Genomic DNA, 15,701 nt, shown 5'->3' with positions numbered 1-15,701 from the left:
TTCTGCATGCTCTCCTTACATAATCACACCATATGTTTTTCGTATGCATGTCAGATATTGTACACAGTCATGCTGAACATGTAGAGAAAAAGAGAAGAGTTTTGCGCGGCAATACAATGTCATGCAGACATCGCTCCATGGTGGGTTCAATGGAAAACCCTCCCCACCCCTCTCCAGATTGTAATCCAGAGGAAGATATCTGTTCTGAGGCGGATTCAGACGCCGCTGACCACTCCTATTTACCCCCAAGGTGTTTGCTCTACCTTGGCATGATGATGTTAGTCATATCATGCATATGTTGCCTTGAAGTGCCTACTTTTGACATCATATATGTCATCTTCTTAGTTTAGACATGTTCTGTAACGCCACCTGTTTAGTTTCTATATCATATATGGGAATTATGAAGTTTCATGTCTTTTAGCCAGCCATAATATATGTGAAATGTGCATTGCCATCCTGTTTAACCAGGTATCGTATATTTGAATGATATCTTGCCCATCCTTTTCTTCATTACATTTCCATTTGTCGACAATGTTTGAACATTAAACTACTCTTCCTGTGAATCAGCCATTTGGGTGGGAGATGGAAAAATCTGGAGTGAAAACAAGGCCTTAAGAGCAGACAGTGCTACCTATCGAAGCAGATCTCTTGTTGGGTCCCGATAGCTCCTCAGAGATGGATACAGAGACAGATGAGCAGTCCTATTCCCCCACTGAGGTGTATGCTCTAACTTGGCACGGTTATACTGCTCATATCATGCATACGGTGTCTTGCATTGCATAGTTTAGACATCATATACACAATATTCAACACCATGTTCTTAGTTTAGACATCATATCGAATGCCCTCTATTTAGCATATAAATCACATATGTGAATTAAATGATGTGATCCTGATTACTTAGATAACATGTATGTGAATTATGTCATGCGATCCTGTTTAGTTATTCATCATATCTTTGAATTATGTTATGCTATGCTATCCAGTTTAGATAGACATCATATATGTGAAATTATGTCATGCTATCCATTTTAGTTAAACAATATACATGTCAACTATTTCATGCCCTCTTTTTCCACAGTATCTATTGTATCTGTCTCTCATACAATGTCTGTACATTCAACTATGTTTCCTGTTTACCAGCCATTTGAATTGGAGCGGGTGATGCCAGTATCTAGCAGACTAAAAACACGGTCTTCAAATAAAACAGTGCTACCTCTTGGTGGAGATAGAACCCCGGTTGTACATGCACGAGAACCAGCCTTACCACACATAACCCAAACTCTCGCAGATTGTACCCCTGCTGCGATGGACAGAGAACCAGCTTCACCCAATCTAACCCCAACCTCGGCCAATAGTAACCCAGTTCCTGTTGACACAGCACCATCTCCACCACAGAGCTCCCAAACAAGAGCAGTTAGTAAGGCAGCTCCAGTGCCCAAAGGGCCAGTACTATCACGACGAACCCCAACTCCACTAGTTAGTACACCTATTCCTGTGGAGGAAGCACAACCAGTTAGTCGTAGTTTAGCATCTATCACATTTGATGTTGCTAAATTGTATGTGCGTATTTTCCCATCTTGGAAATATTATACTGAAGATGAAGGAAAATGCCAGTTGCAGGTGTTTGTCCACACTACTAGGAAAAGGGCTATAGATGATATGGCCACTAATGGCGCACCAGAAATGTGGTGCGCCACTACTATATAGTAATGGCGCACCATGAGCTGGTGCGCCATTAGTAACAATTTTTTTCTCCAAAAATACTAAAGGCGCACCAGGGAAGAGTGCGCCATTACCAGTTTAACTAGTAATGGCGCACCTCCAACACAGTGCGCCACTACTATATTTTTTTGCAAAACTACTATCATTTTTAATTTTCGAACTCATGAATATTTTAAAATTTAATTCATGGGCACTTTTTGGATTCATGAATATTTTTCAAATTTGATGATATTTTTGCATATTCAATATGAAAAAATATTGAATATTCATGAGGACACTCGATCTCGATCCCCCTCCATCTCGATCGCTATCCCCCTCGCCAGATCCCCCTCGCTACCGAGCACCCCCGCACCCTCTCCCCGCTCCACCGCCACCGACGACCCCCCGCACCCTCCCCCGCTCCACCGCCATCGACGACCCACCGCACGCTCCCCCGCTCCACCGTCGCCGACGACCCACCGCACCCTCCCCCGCTCCACCGCCGCCGCCGACCCCCCGGACCCTCCCCCGGCCCGCTCCACCGTCGCCGTAGACACCCCGCACCCTCCCCTGCTTTTTGATGATATTTTAAATAACAAATTTGATGATATTTTCAAATAAAAAATTTGATGATATTTTCAATTAAAAATAAAAAAACAAATTTGATGATATTTTCAAAAAAAAAACAAATTTGATGATATTTGATGATATCTTCTGTTCTAGTCCTCATGAAAATAACAAATTTGATAAAAAAACAAATTATTAGATGCAACAAGAAATAATGAAAAAAAGAAGTTACTAATGGCGCACCGGAGGAGGGTGCGCCATTGCTATCAAAAAAAAGTTACTAATGGTGTACCACAGGATGGTGCGCCATTGCTATGAGTGTTTTTATGGCACACCCCAAGATGTTGCGCCATTACTAACATTCCCCCTCTAGCTGGATACCCCTTCGCGCGATCCCCCCTTCCCTCTCCCTCGCCAGATCCCCCTTCCCTCCCCGCGCCCGCTCCAAACTCGCTCCGGCTCCCCCGCGCCACCGCCACCGCGCCCCCACCACTGCATTCGCTACACCGCCAACGACCGCACGAGGTGCAAGACGACGACCGCCACCGACCCGCGAAGCACATGGCCGCCGGCCTCCCCACGACCAACCGAGGCGCCCTGGAGGACCGCTGCCATCTTCCTCTTCGACTACGAGGACCTGGACGAGCTCGGACGCCCTCGAGCCATCCCTTCGACGCCGCCGCCACCGCCGACCCCGACCCCTCCGGCGACCGGCCGCGCCCGCCCAGGTACCTCTCCTCCTTCCTCCTTCCTCCCTCTCCACCCTTCCTCCCCATTCCCTCCCTCCCCTCGACCGTTTGGATTGGTAATGGGGACTGGACTGCGTTCATGAGTTGGCAGAGAGGAGCGAGATCATTCTGCAGTTTATTCAGTTCTAACCGAATAAATGCCTAACCTCACATGTTCCTGCTCGTTCCATCCTTCCAGATGACCACTTACTAGCTAGAGTAGATATATTATCAGCCTAGGTACACTTCGCTAACCATGCATCGTTCGTTTCATCTTGAGCTAATAAGCAAGTCCAACAACAAACACACATCTAGGTACACCTAGGTTTTTCTTGACGAACACACCTAGTAAGTCCAACAACGAACATACCTAGGTACTGTGGCAGAGCTTGAAAGAAATCTTAGGAGGGGCAAACATTTTTTCTTCCCGAATATGGAATTGTACCACTATGACAAATTAGACATTAAAAACTATTGAGAAACTTCGATAAGTATATTAATCACATTTCTAACGCTGATTATATATATGAAAGCTAGTCCATGAAAAAAATACCACAATATTATTCAACCATGGAGTATTGAGTTGAGTTCGCAGAGAATCCTCTTGGCTTTTGGCTATGGATTGTAATCCTATTCACTAATCAATAAAGCTCTCAATCTTCCCGGAAAAAAATCAGCTCTTCGTTTCTTTGTCCTTAGTACAAAATCTATGACCTATTCAAAACTTTCCCTAAGAAATTAAGATGCAAGAATCTATACAAGGAAGAAATTTCCAGCGGGGAGTAGGTGGGCAAACTGATCTTGCTTGCTTGCTGCTCACTAGCTCACTGCGTGCGGCGCCGATCTCAGCTCTGACCTCTTCGCCACCTCTGGCTGGACGCCTGCTAGCTGCCCACCAGCCCACGCGCAGGCACGCTGATCAGTGCCTCACCTCTACCTCTACGCAGGCGCTCACCCATGCTTAGTCAACACAAGATGGCAAGAGGAAAGAATAGAAGATGATAGAAATCAGAGTTGGTCGCTGGCTGCACTAGGTCGGAGCTAGTTTGTCTCCGTAAGGAGATGTTAAAAGGGCCCTACTGGCTGGTATGTGTAGTGCCGCCTCATTACTATGACGGGGTATTAAAAAAGTTTCATTTTTGCTGGGGGGCGACCGCCCAGGTTCGCCCCCGAGAAGCTCCGCCGTTGCCTAGGTACACCAAGTTTGCAGGGGCACCATCTTTTCATTTAGACGAAATATATACTTCCTCTATTCAGAAACAATTATCGCAAAAATAATAAAAACTGCAAAAACATTTATGAATAGTTCATCTGATTTCTTTGGCCAGTTGTGCAGATAGAATGCTAACTAAGTTTCACCTGTTTGATAAGTTATATAACTGCAGCACCTATTATTGCTACTGATATCATTGGCTCATTGCTGTGTTTGTGCAATGCAAAACTGTTAAGAGTGATTTGGAGGATTCAAGATTCTGTGAAGCTCTTTTGACATTTAAAGCTCAGAACTAAAGGTACTTAATAAACACAAAAGCATTCAGTCCAGACCTTGCAATTTCTGTGGTTTTTTTGTATTGCTAGATGAATGGTAACATCGTTTGATAGGTGAATGTAGTTTGGTCCTACTTTCCTAATTAAATAGCACATGTTTTGTTGGACATCTAGAGATTGTTGGCATGGATAGACATGCTGCTGATTGTCATAAGTACATTAAAAAAACAAGTATAAGACCAACATCCATGATTTTTTTCTAGCTAAAACTATTGATGATTTTTTGTTGGGTGACCTATTAGATCTGGAATGGAAGATCACATAAGTTGAGCTGATTTTTGTCCATATGAAAGCAGAGGACCAAATGGTCTGTGGCCTTTTCATCCATATGAAAGTAGAGGCACATTGTGGTGCTAGTTTGCTGGGTTTTGTCTCCGACCATCGTGTCGTGACGATTTTGCAGGTACCCCGAGAGGCCCTTGAGTTTGTCGGAATGTCGATTAACTTCCGTTCTGGCAAATTCGGGTACTCCATATGTCCTATTTTCAACAAAGGTCATGCTAAATTTTTCCGTGAATTTTAGCATGACTTTGCTGAAAATAGGACATATGGGGTACTTGCAACTAATGCATGGGCCGGGGTATCTTAGTACTTAATTAAGTAGGATCAATTGCCTCTTGTGTTATACATATTCTATTTGGATGGCCTTGCTAACCCTTGACCATAAATACTTGAGATGGATGTAGCAGGCTTAAAGAAAGAAATGTTTTTAGGCCAACTCCACTGGGCCTGACTGAAAATGCACAAGTGTGCATGACTAACAATATTCTATTGTAAAGCTAAACAGGAAAAAGGAACCACTCATCCTAACCGTTTGCTCTCAAAATTACCACTTCACTTCTTACTACTGAAAATCTTAGACCATCTCCATTCACCAATAGCTCAAACCAGTTCGAAGGGCGTGTTTTCACCGCACTATGGATTATCTTATTGGACCCAACACAAGAGATGATGTAGTTTTGAATTATGAACATAGGATATGTCGTCATCGAATGACTAAAGTCTCCCGGGGGAGTGTGGCTGGTGCCACGACGATCGAGGTCTGTGCGACATGCCTCACCTGGACGATGATCAACGCTTAAGCATTAAGCTCGAGGAGACCTTCGAAGTTGAAACAGTACACAAGGACGACAAGTGTTATTTTCATAATTAAGCATGACTTCAACTATTTCAACGTGTAATTTTCATCTTTTACAATTCGAGTATAGCTTATCCCATGCCATGCAAGACGCTATGTCTTGGAGAGGATGGATTTTGAAGACCATGAAATTTTTGAAACAAAGAAAATTCACCTAAGGACTCATCACAATGTGGATTTTGAAGTAAATCTGTATAATTTGGGGAGCATAACCCATTTTGGTTGCAAAAATTGGGAAGCATTTTGCAAGATGTATGGTTTTGATGAGGGTATGCTTGTCACCATGGATCTTGGTGATCCTGACATCGACCAAGACAATATGGACATTTGCGTCCTTTTTGATACGCCTCCAGTTCTACCGCTATGTGAGTTTCTCAAACATAGTTAATTATTAACTAATTTATATTGTTTATTTCAAAATAGTTGATAGGTTATTTCCATTGACAGCTTATTTTTATTGTTTAAAGAATGTGCAGGAGATGGTAGACAAAACCCACTACACCGATGGCTCCGAATTAACAACTTACAAGGAGAAAAATCATCTGGTCGGATTTTGTACTGACATTGAGAATTACAATATCTACAATCAAACTCCTCAACATTATGGTCAATACGTGCCACTAGTGCATGTGTTCAACTATGGTAACTACCATGGAGATACCCTGGTAAGATTTTTTACTATTACGACATCCGTGCATCTTTTGCATACTTCTAAAACTAGTACATCATTGCTAACTATGAAGTTATTACTATGTTTTTCAACAAATAATCCCAGAGAATTGTGTGCCTCATTTGATGTATCAGAAAGGTAGTCTTAATGTTTTGAACATACAGCCAGGTTATCCTACGAATCTCAATTGTCCATACGAGATTTCTAAAAGAAGTGGAGACATGAAAATCAAAGGATGGAAAAAATGTATGGACAGTCGTAAGGAGGTTCTTGGAAGCAAAAGGAAGCGAAGCGCAAGAATTGGAGACAGGATGATCTCCATTCTCCATAATGGAGAGTCAGGGTCTATATTGTTTTATGCTATTTTACCTTAAATAGGGTATTTAGGTCCTGCCTAATACAGATGATCATGTGCTAGGAACAATTAAGTAGGGTTGGTTTGATGACTATCAAGATGATGATCGTCTGACTTGTTATCAATAACGAATAGAAGTTGTATGATGATGATTAGTAGGACTTGTTAGGATTAGTATTACTTCCGACAAACTCGCTACTCGCGGTCTCGAGACTTGTAATATTCTATCTTTGTTCAGTCTTTGAATTCGGAGACTAATATGATGAATTCTTTTTGGAGACTAATCTTCTATTGTATTCGATGAATCTGCTGTTGCTGTGTGGTGCTAGCTACATTCTGTCCAATAATATATTTTGTAACCTGTGAAAATATCAGAAAAGAAAAAAATCCCTAATATTCATACTAGTGGCGCACCACCACATAGTGCGCCATTAGTAAGCCAGAGCACACTAATGGCGCATCATCCACCAGTGCGCCATTAGTATGCCAAAGCACATGGGTAAATATGGCCCCCTGGGAGGCATACTAATGGCGCACCATGGGCTATACTAATGGCGTACTGCATGGTGCGCCATTAGTATACCATATACTAATGGCGCACCACAGGTGCGCCATTAGTAAAAAATACTAATGGCGTGCTACTAGTGGCACACCTGTGGTGCGCCATTAGTAGGCAAAATAGGTGTGCCACTAGTAGGCCTTTTCCTAGTAGTGCCAGGAGTTATGTGTAAGTAATGTTATTCATGGCAATTACTTTGCTTCGTCCCATACATCCTACCTCCATGATGGTTATAATACAGCAAGTTTTTCCATTTTTCTCTACTAGCACATATGCCCGTGCGTTGCAACGGGAAAATTGATGTTTTGCACAAGCATAATGTCCCACAACATCGGATTCATTATGAAGAACATGTTGCAACACATCATCGTCCTTCTACAAAATGAACATAAAAAATACGTCGCAATTTAGTCGTGTTCATATTTTCTTTGCGGGGCGTAATGTCCCACTGATTTCATTTAAATACAATCCTTTTCTAATGGCATTTAAGTATGATCCTTTCATTAATTACCATGAAGTCCTCACTCGTTTTAGTCTGGAATCAAATCCTTCCTTTTCTAATTTAGTAGCCCCAACACATTAAAGCCTATAGATCCTTTCTTTTAATTATCCTAGCTTTTTACCTCAAATCCTTCATGTAGAATTTATTTAGACCATAATCTTTCTAATAGTTATTCCACCGATTTACCCATAATCCTTTCTTTAATTAGCCACATTCGTTCAAATATTATGTTTATCCCACAATACTTCCTTTATTAACTCATTCGCTTAATTAGCTGTCCCTAAACATGAGCCTTGGACCACACCCTTCCCCATCTACAGGAACGAAGGGCGATTTGTGCGAACCCCGAGCTCTCCACCTGTCCGTTGCCAAATCAGCGGCTCCCTTGCCCTCCGCTGGACGCTCCGGCGGCGGGAGGACGGGGGAGGCCCGATTTGCAGCGTGTACATAGTGTAGGAGTGCCTAGGGAGCCAGCCGGTGGCGTCGTGGAGGCGACGATGCGACTGGATTGGCTTTTTGCAGGTGTTGGTTTCCCCTACGACGACGAAGTTCTGGTGGAGCTCCGCGGTGGACCAGCTCCTTTCTTCGTGCTCGCTGCTCGGCGGAGAGGCCGTGCACGGTTCCCCCATGCCGGAGATCGAGGGATGGCGATTCCGGCGGTTGAAGATCTGGAGAAGGAAGGCGATGTTGAGCGGTGCGACGATGACGACGGCCATGGGTGTAGGTCCCCGGGGACCGTTGATCGGAGACTTCCCGTTACGCCCGGGGCTGCTTCGATCCATGGCGTCAGCGAGTAGCGGAGAACGGCGTGTCACCGGCTCGTCCACGGCGCCGGCGTAGTCGGGTTGCAGAGGGGCTTGGTCGTAATTTCCTTTTCTATGTGGACCTTTCAGTAATTTGGCTGTTTTAATATCAACTCCTTTTCTCACAAAAAAATAAAAAATAAACATGATGACTGGCACTCGTATATTTACAGTGAATTGGGATTAGTAAATATGAAAGGTGCCTAAGTCTTTGGTTGTTACATCTAAGAGATAGACAGGAGGTCTTGTGTTCAATTCCCACAATGTAGATTTATTTTGACCCACGCGGTCTCTCTATGAAAGCCCATAGAAGGCCCATCAACATACAAGTAACTTCCCCAGATCGCTTAACGTGTGTAAACCAAACGTAAAGGACTAAACCAAACCAAGAATACCTATTCCCTTTAATAGTAGGTATAGATAGAGAAGGACCGATTTGGAAACTCAGGATGAGGTAACCTGTGCTAATACCTCTACTATCTTCAAGAATGCTTGGTGGCAGTATCGGAATTACCTGAAGAAAACGCACTTCACCGGCAAAGAAACTCATCAAATTCCCTTACGTTCTCCTGAGACAAATTTACTGGACGATGACTGGGAACGCCTTATTCTGTACTGGGCCCGAACCAAGAATGTGGTAAGGTCTATGAGCTCATTTTCTATTTTGAAGTATTATATTCTTGCATCTTACTGTACTCTGTTCATGTAGAACAAGTGCCTAAACTTGAAGAACAACTATTCTAATTTAAGATTCCATTGCTATCATAGTTCAAAAAAGCGCTAGGCGTTAATTGTGCGTTTTTCCACCGCCTTGCGCTTTACTAACCAAAGCGCATGCTTATGCGCAGTTATGCACAGATTATGCGTAGTTATGTGCAATGCGTTTTGCCAACACCTAGAGCCTAGGCGCGCCTTTTTTAACTATGATTGCTTTGCTCTTGTATCACTGTATTTACTCATACAAACTTATTTTTAGATTTAAGGATCCAATCAAAACTCCAATGGCACAGCAGGTATGTTTCTTTAACAGATTTGCTCTTATCAATAGCTCTGTTGATTTCAATTTCAATTGTGTATACAGTTGACTTTCATATCATGCACATTACTAGCATCACAACAGAGCCAATATTGTTGTTGTACATGTAGACCCGTGGTACCCATCTGAAATCTTGTTGTGGCGTGTAGTTTCCCACGCTTTGTATTCTTTCACTGCTGCTTTGTCTTGAACTGATATGATTTGAACCGTGTCTCTATTTTGATTTGGCAAGACAATGTAGTGACCATAGGACATAGATATATGTTTGTTTGATGCTTTTATTATGTACTAGTACTTGGTAATAGATGACTTGGTAGTTTAATCCTGTCCACCTTACTAATGAACTGGTTCACCGAAATGTGGTTCATATACTAGTACATGCTAAACTTGTTATGTGTCTGCTTGTTTCTTCTTTTAGAATGCTGACAGAATATTAGGGAAGAGTGCCTTATTAAGCAATGGTAAAGGAAGTAATGCAGATAAGGTTCAGGATAGTGACACATCCTTGTTGGTCTCCAACAAAGCTGATAAAACAGCTAAGGAAGACTATCTTGAAGACAACGAGACAACCCCAAAGTCCTGTCTTGGTTTAGTGTTCGAGTTACTGGCCACTAGCGCTTGCACAAGCTATTCAAACTCACTGTCTGAATCAGTTTGGTTTCTTGAGTCTCAACTACAAGCTGAAAGACATCGATCAGCTGTGCTGCGACAAGAAGCGGAAGGACTGTGGAAGTCCCTGGAGCATTCAGATGCATACTTTCTAGTGCAATGGCAAGCGTTGGAGGATTTTAGCGCCAAACAGGACAAAGCTAATCAGCTTGCTAAGCTTATTGCCAGCATGGTTGATACCCAGGATAACATTTCTTGAGCTCTTCTGAAGTTGTTTCATTTATGCTCTTGTTTTGCTGCCGTGTTGATTTGCACTGGTGGCCAATTTTGACGGCCAGTGTATGTAATGTGCTGTTTTGTTCCCTATATTTGCACTGGTGGCGAACTTTGATGCCCAATGGATGTAATATGTGTAATAGAGGTAATAGGCTAGCGTTAATTGCTTGCTTATTTATTTCCTTATTGTCTTGTTTAGTTCTTTACTTCTAGTCACTACGGTTCTTTTTCTATTTTTTCTAGTGGCCACAATAGCCTATTTTTGGTAACTAGGCCAAAATAATCATGGCAACGCATGGACTGTTGTAACCATGGGCCTCCTGCAGGCCGTATGATCCATGGGCCTTCGTCCGGCCGTAGGATCCATCGGCCTTCTATATGGGCCTTAGGGTCCATGGGCCTTCTATGGGCCGTAGGGTCCATGGGCCTTCTATGGGCCGTACGATCCATGGGCCTTTTACGGGCCGTACTCTCCATGGGCCTCATACGGGCCATAGGATCCATGGGCCTTCTGCAGGGCGTATCATCATTTCACTAATCATGGGCCATACTATTCATGGACCATAACGGGCCGTTATTAGGTCATATTTGATAACTCTATGAAAACAGCCCAACGGGTTTTCTTTGACATGAAAACGGCCCAACGTATTAACGGTCCGCAAACGGGTCGACTGTAACGACGGGCTGAATTTGGCCCACAAGCAGAAAATGACAGTAACGGGCCGTATGTAACCGAGTGCTGCAAATGAGCCCAAGAATCAATGGGCCCTGAGAAGGCCGAAAGATAACTTGGGATGGAAACGGCCCAATGGAATAACGGGCCGTTAATGGGTATAAAGTGATACAATGTTCATTACGGGCCAGTTTCACCACGGGCCGTTAATGGGCCAAGAGTTACAAAGGTCCTCATATGGGCCGAAAGAAGTCATGGACTACACATGGGTCGGAAGTTAAAACAGGCTAAATCATATTGGACGGCCCAGATGGCGCTACTGGGCCTAATTCGGATAGGGCGTAACGGGGCCTGGGTTAGCGGGCTATGTATGGGCTATATGCGAATAGGCCGTTAACAGGCTTTCTGTGGGCCGGCCCGCCACCTTTTGACCAAGTCAAATGGGCCGGCCTTTTCACAGGAATGGGCCTCTATTGGGCCGTGCCACGTGTCGCCGTATCATAGGCGCCTTCGGTCCAATGAGCGGATGACATCTATCCCAATGGTGAGCCGCCACGTGTTTCCTCCAGCCAATGATGATTTTACACGTGGAAAATCCCCATTGGTCGGGGTTGTTAACGGGTTATCGGATCCAAAACCCGACCCGATAGCTTAACGGCGTTCTGTTGTGGTGGATGCCACATGTCGGTCACCCTTGACGAAAGCACTTCTGTGACGCGCGATTTATCATCATGGAAGTGGACACTTCTGTGATGATAATTTTGGCAATGTCATGGAACACTTCTACGACAGCACAGGTATGACTATCTTGATTCTGTCATAAATTTGTCATGGATGTACATGCATGATAGAAAATGCGACCTACTATGACAAACACGTATCATCACGGAAGTGTATTCTTTTGTAGTGATTGTTACACCCACAACCCCTGCTGCTATACATACTGGACCAATTACTAGAGCTCGCGCACGCCAATTGAACTATCAGGTACTTTTGTTTCTTGGTAACGATTCTAATGTTCATGAGAATATGATGCTGCCTAAATTGGATACATTTGTTTTGGTTACAAATGAAGGGCCTAGCTTGGACAAGAAAGATGAACCTTGGAACAAGTTCAAGCATGGAGATGATGGCATGCGCAAGGGGATCAAGAACGGAGTTACAAGTGATCATTTCAGGACTTTGAAGCCACCATAAGGAGTGCATGAAGCCTTGGACGAAATATACAAGGTGCCACTTAATAAATTTCATCCAGAGGCTATTTTAGGTGCTGCGTCACCTTATTATTGGGCCAGGCCCATGTATTTTCGAAATACTTAAGTATAGGTTTTTTTAGAGTCCGTATGTGTGGGAAAACAAGAGTTAGGGTTGGTTTCGGACCCCTCCTCCAAGGGCCATGAAATCCCCCGCCTTCCTCCATATATACGGCCCTTAGAGCGTCGTTTAGACTTTGGGTTTTGTTTAGATTAAAAGTTCGCCATAGCTGCAACTTTTCGTACTTCGTTTGTGTCCAACGACCACACCAAGACGTCACAGAACCCCGCCTTGATCAATAAAGCTTTCATCTTATATTTGCAATATCCAGATTGCAATCTTAGTTTCTTGCTTGTTCTTCGTTTGCTCGCAGGAAACAGACCCTCATGGTCAGGTTGATCATGCTCCGGCGTGGTCAATAACCCCTCAGAAGTTGGCTTAGCGATTGCTAAGGCGCGATGTCTCGCACGTTCATAGTCAGATCATCAAGGTTGACTCCCACAGAAACAGTAGCCACCATCTCATCGAAACATCGGGAAACCTTAGCCTCTATCACTGCTGCAACAACCGGTTACAATGATGTTAATAACTACTTTTCAGCATCCAATTCAAACTCTTTAGTTCCTTGTTTGTTTAACTGGTTTGTTGTTATAACTCCTAGTTGAGATGTTTTTCTAACTTCAACTTTTCGAAATCCAATCGGAACTTTAATCACTACTGTAGGATGCTGCTAATGTGACACTACGATCAGAGACCCTTCGAGAAACTATGTGCGACGCAATAATCGCAAATGGTACTGTATGAAAATCATCAGAAATGTATAAAACATTTGTGATGATGGATGCATCAAACACGGTTTAGGTTTTAGTTGCGTGTGCGATGAAGGGCATACGGTTCAGTTCAATTAACTTTTTGCGATGAGGAGGAACAAAAGAAACGTGTAGCCAGATGAAGGCGTGTGCGATATACATCATACGGTTCACTGGGATGAAGTGTGTGTGATTAGGCAACACAAAAGAAAGTCAGCCCGATCAAGGTGTGTGCGATGTACAACATACGGTTCACTCGGATGAACTTTTTGTGATTAGGCAAGAGAACAGAATTGGTTCAATATATCAAGATGTGTGTAATACGCGGCAAACAGGTCTGTAATCAGAAATGTGTGCAAAGACCGATAATAACGCGGACGATTGCTTCTAATAAGACATATGTGATATGCTCTGTCTACACAACATCTATTGGCCATTGTGGGACGGGCGGTCATCCATAGACGCCATAAGGATGTGAAGCGACATTCCTATCAGCAAGGACTAGCTATTCCACCAGTAGCTCATGTAAGAAAACTATCAAGTTAAGTGTGGTCAGGCTGGAGCAGCCATCGGATGGGTGACTGGATGGGAAGTTGTGTCGATGTTAAATTAGGTGATGGGATGGGTCATTTTCGTCAAATGACCAAAATGCCCCATTCCCTCAGCTAATTTAACCTCGAGGCCCTTGTTTTTTTAACACATGTTAAAGAAGGTCTACCGCATTACTTTTTGACAATGTGCGATATGTGGCATACAGGTGATCCATCCGGCCCATTTGTGATGGAATAGGCCATGTGTGTTGTGGGCAAACGCTTGCTAGTATTCAACCGTTTGGGATTGATGAATTCATCACCGACGTGTTCCCTAGTGTGGCCCGTGTTCATCTGATCATCATCTACTTCTTGTGCTAGCTCGATGCTAAGTTTCCATTAATTGATGGCGTTTTATGAACACACCACCATTTCTCGCCATTTCCTCACCTGTTTCTCGCCACCCTGCTATATTGCGCATAGGGGGCGTGCGACGTGTGGAGGCAACAAGCGCAACCTATAGCACATCCACCTTTTCCAAGCATGCTAGCCCACCAAAGCGCCGCCTGTGCCATCAACCTCGTCGACGAGGAAAACAAGCAGGTGCCACGGCCCGTCAAGGTCGAGGCGCTCCCTGACAACGTGATGGACGACACCGTGATGCGCGTCATCGCCAGGGTTGAGCAGACCTTTAGCGCCTGGCGCTTGAGCGCCGCAAATCAAGATAGGCATGTCAGCACCGATAGGCTACAGCTCGCCGCACAACATGATCGATGGCATGGCACAGAGCAAGCTAGGCGCGTCCGCGCCGATAGGACGCGGCTCGCTGCACGGCGAGACCATTGGAGCGCCACAGAGTGAGAGACACGGCGCACCATATAACAATAGCGGATCAAGCTGCGCTTGCCTGCTGTCGACATGGTGTCACAGCTGGGTACACATCCCGTCAGTACCCCCATTCCTCGTCAGGAGTGGGCAGAGGCCCTCAGCGCCATACTTGCACCAGAGGTCGGCCGTGCCGTACTTTCACCGGACACCCACCATGCTGTTCGCCTTGTACGCCGCCCGCTGGATGCCAACAAGCTGGTCCATAGGCTCGACCGCCTCCTTGGCCCAGGTGTCCACCTGGGCGCAGTAGAGGAACATGGCCATCGCATTCTTGAGCTGGTGATCTCCGATGAAATAGCCAACTTGGAGCTCGAGATCGCGCTCCAGATGTACCGCGAGCGTGTCGACCGCTTGGGCGAACGCATGCATGAGTTCAGGCAGAGCCAAGAGCTACCCTAGGCAATGGCTGCTTATCATGGTCTCATGGACGCATTTTTATTTTGAAAAGTTGTTTCGACGTGGATAGCTATGTATTCACAACAATCATAGTATTGCTCTGTTTATTGCTCTGTTTCAATGTGTGTAATCTGTTTTCCATTCTTATATGTTTTGTTTCAATGTGTGTATATATGCTTTCCATTCTGTATATGTGGATGATAACAGCTAGATTCAAATTAGTATACAAAAACAGATAGAAAATGGAATTCATAATATATATATATATATTAATTGTTCATTAGATCATCATAGAATATATATATATATATATAATCACATATACGTGATGATACTTAACTACTATGTACAATAAATGATCAATACTAAAAGTAATAATCTCTCCTGGGGCCAGTATTCCGGCAGCCCCTTGCCAGCAGCTCCCTGGTGCGCGGCGTCTTCCCAGTGCGGTGGCAGTACTCCCACTCCTCCACCTCGCAGCGCTTGCCGTACCGATCTGCCTCTTTCCGGCGGACGCGCGCGGCCGATCTTGCCATTTCGTTGGGCGCCCACCGGAGCTCCTTGCCGGTGGCACGCTGGAGCTTATCGGCCCACCTCCATGCAGCGACGAGGCGCCCAATGCCTATGACCTTCCTCGCGAAGTACTCGTCTTCGTA

Source organism: Triticum aestivum, chromosome 2A, assembly GCF_018294505.1.
Source record: "Triticum aestivum cultivar Chinese Spring chromosome 2A, IWGSC CS RefSeq v2.1, whole genome shotgun sequence".
Lineage (NCBI taxonomy): Eukaryota > Viridiplantae > Streptophyta > Magnoliopsida > Poales > Poaceae > Triticum > Triticum aestivum.
The sequence above is the reverse complement of the archived record's forward strand: the minus strand, read 5'-3'. Positions refer to the sequence as shown.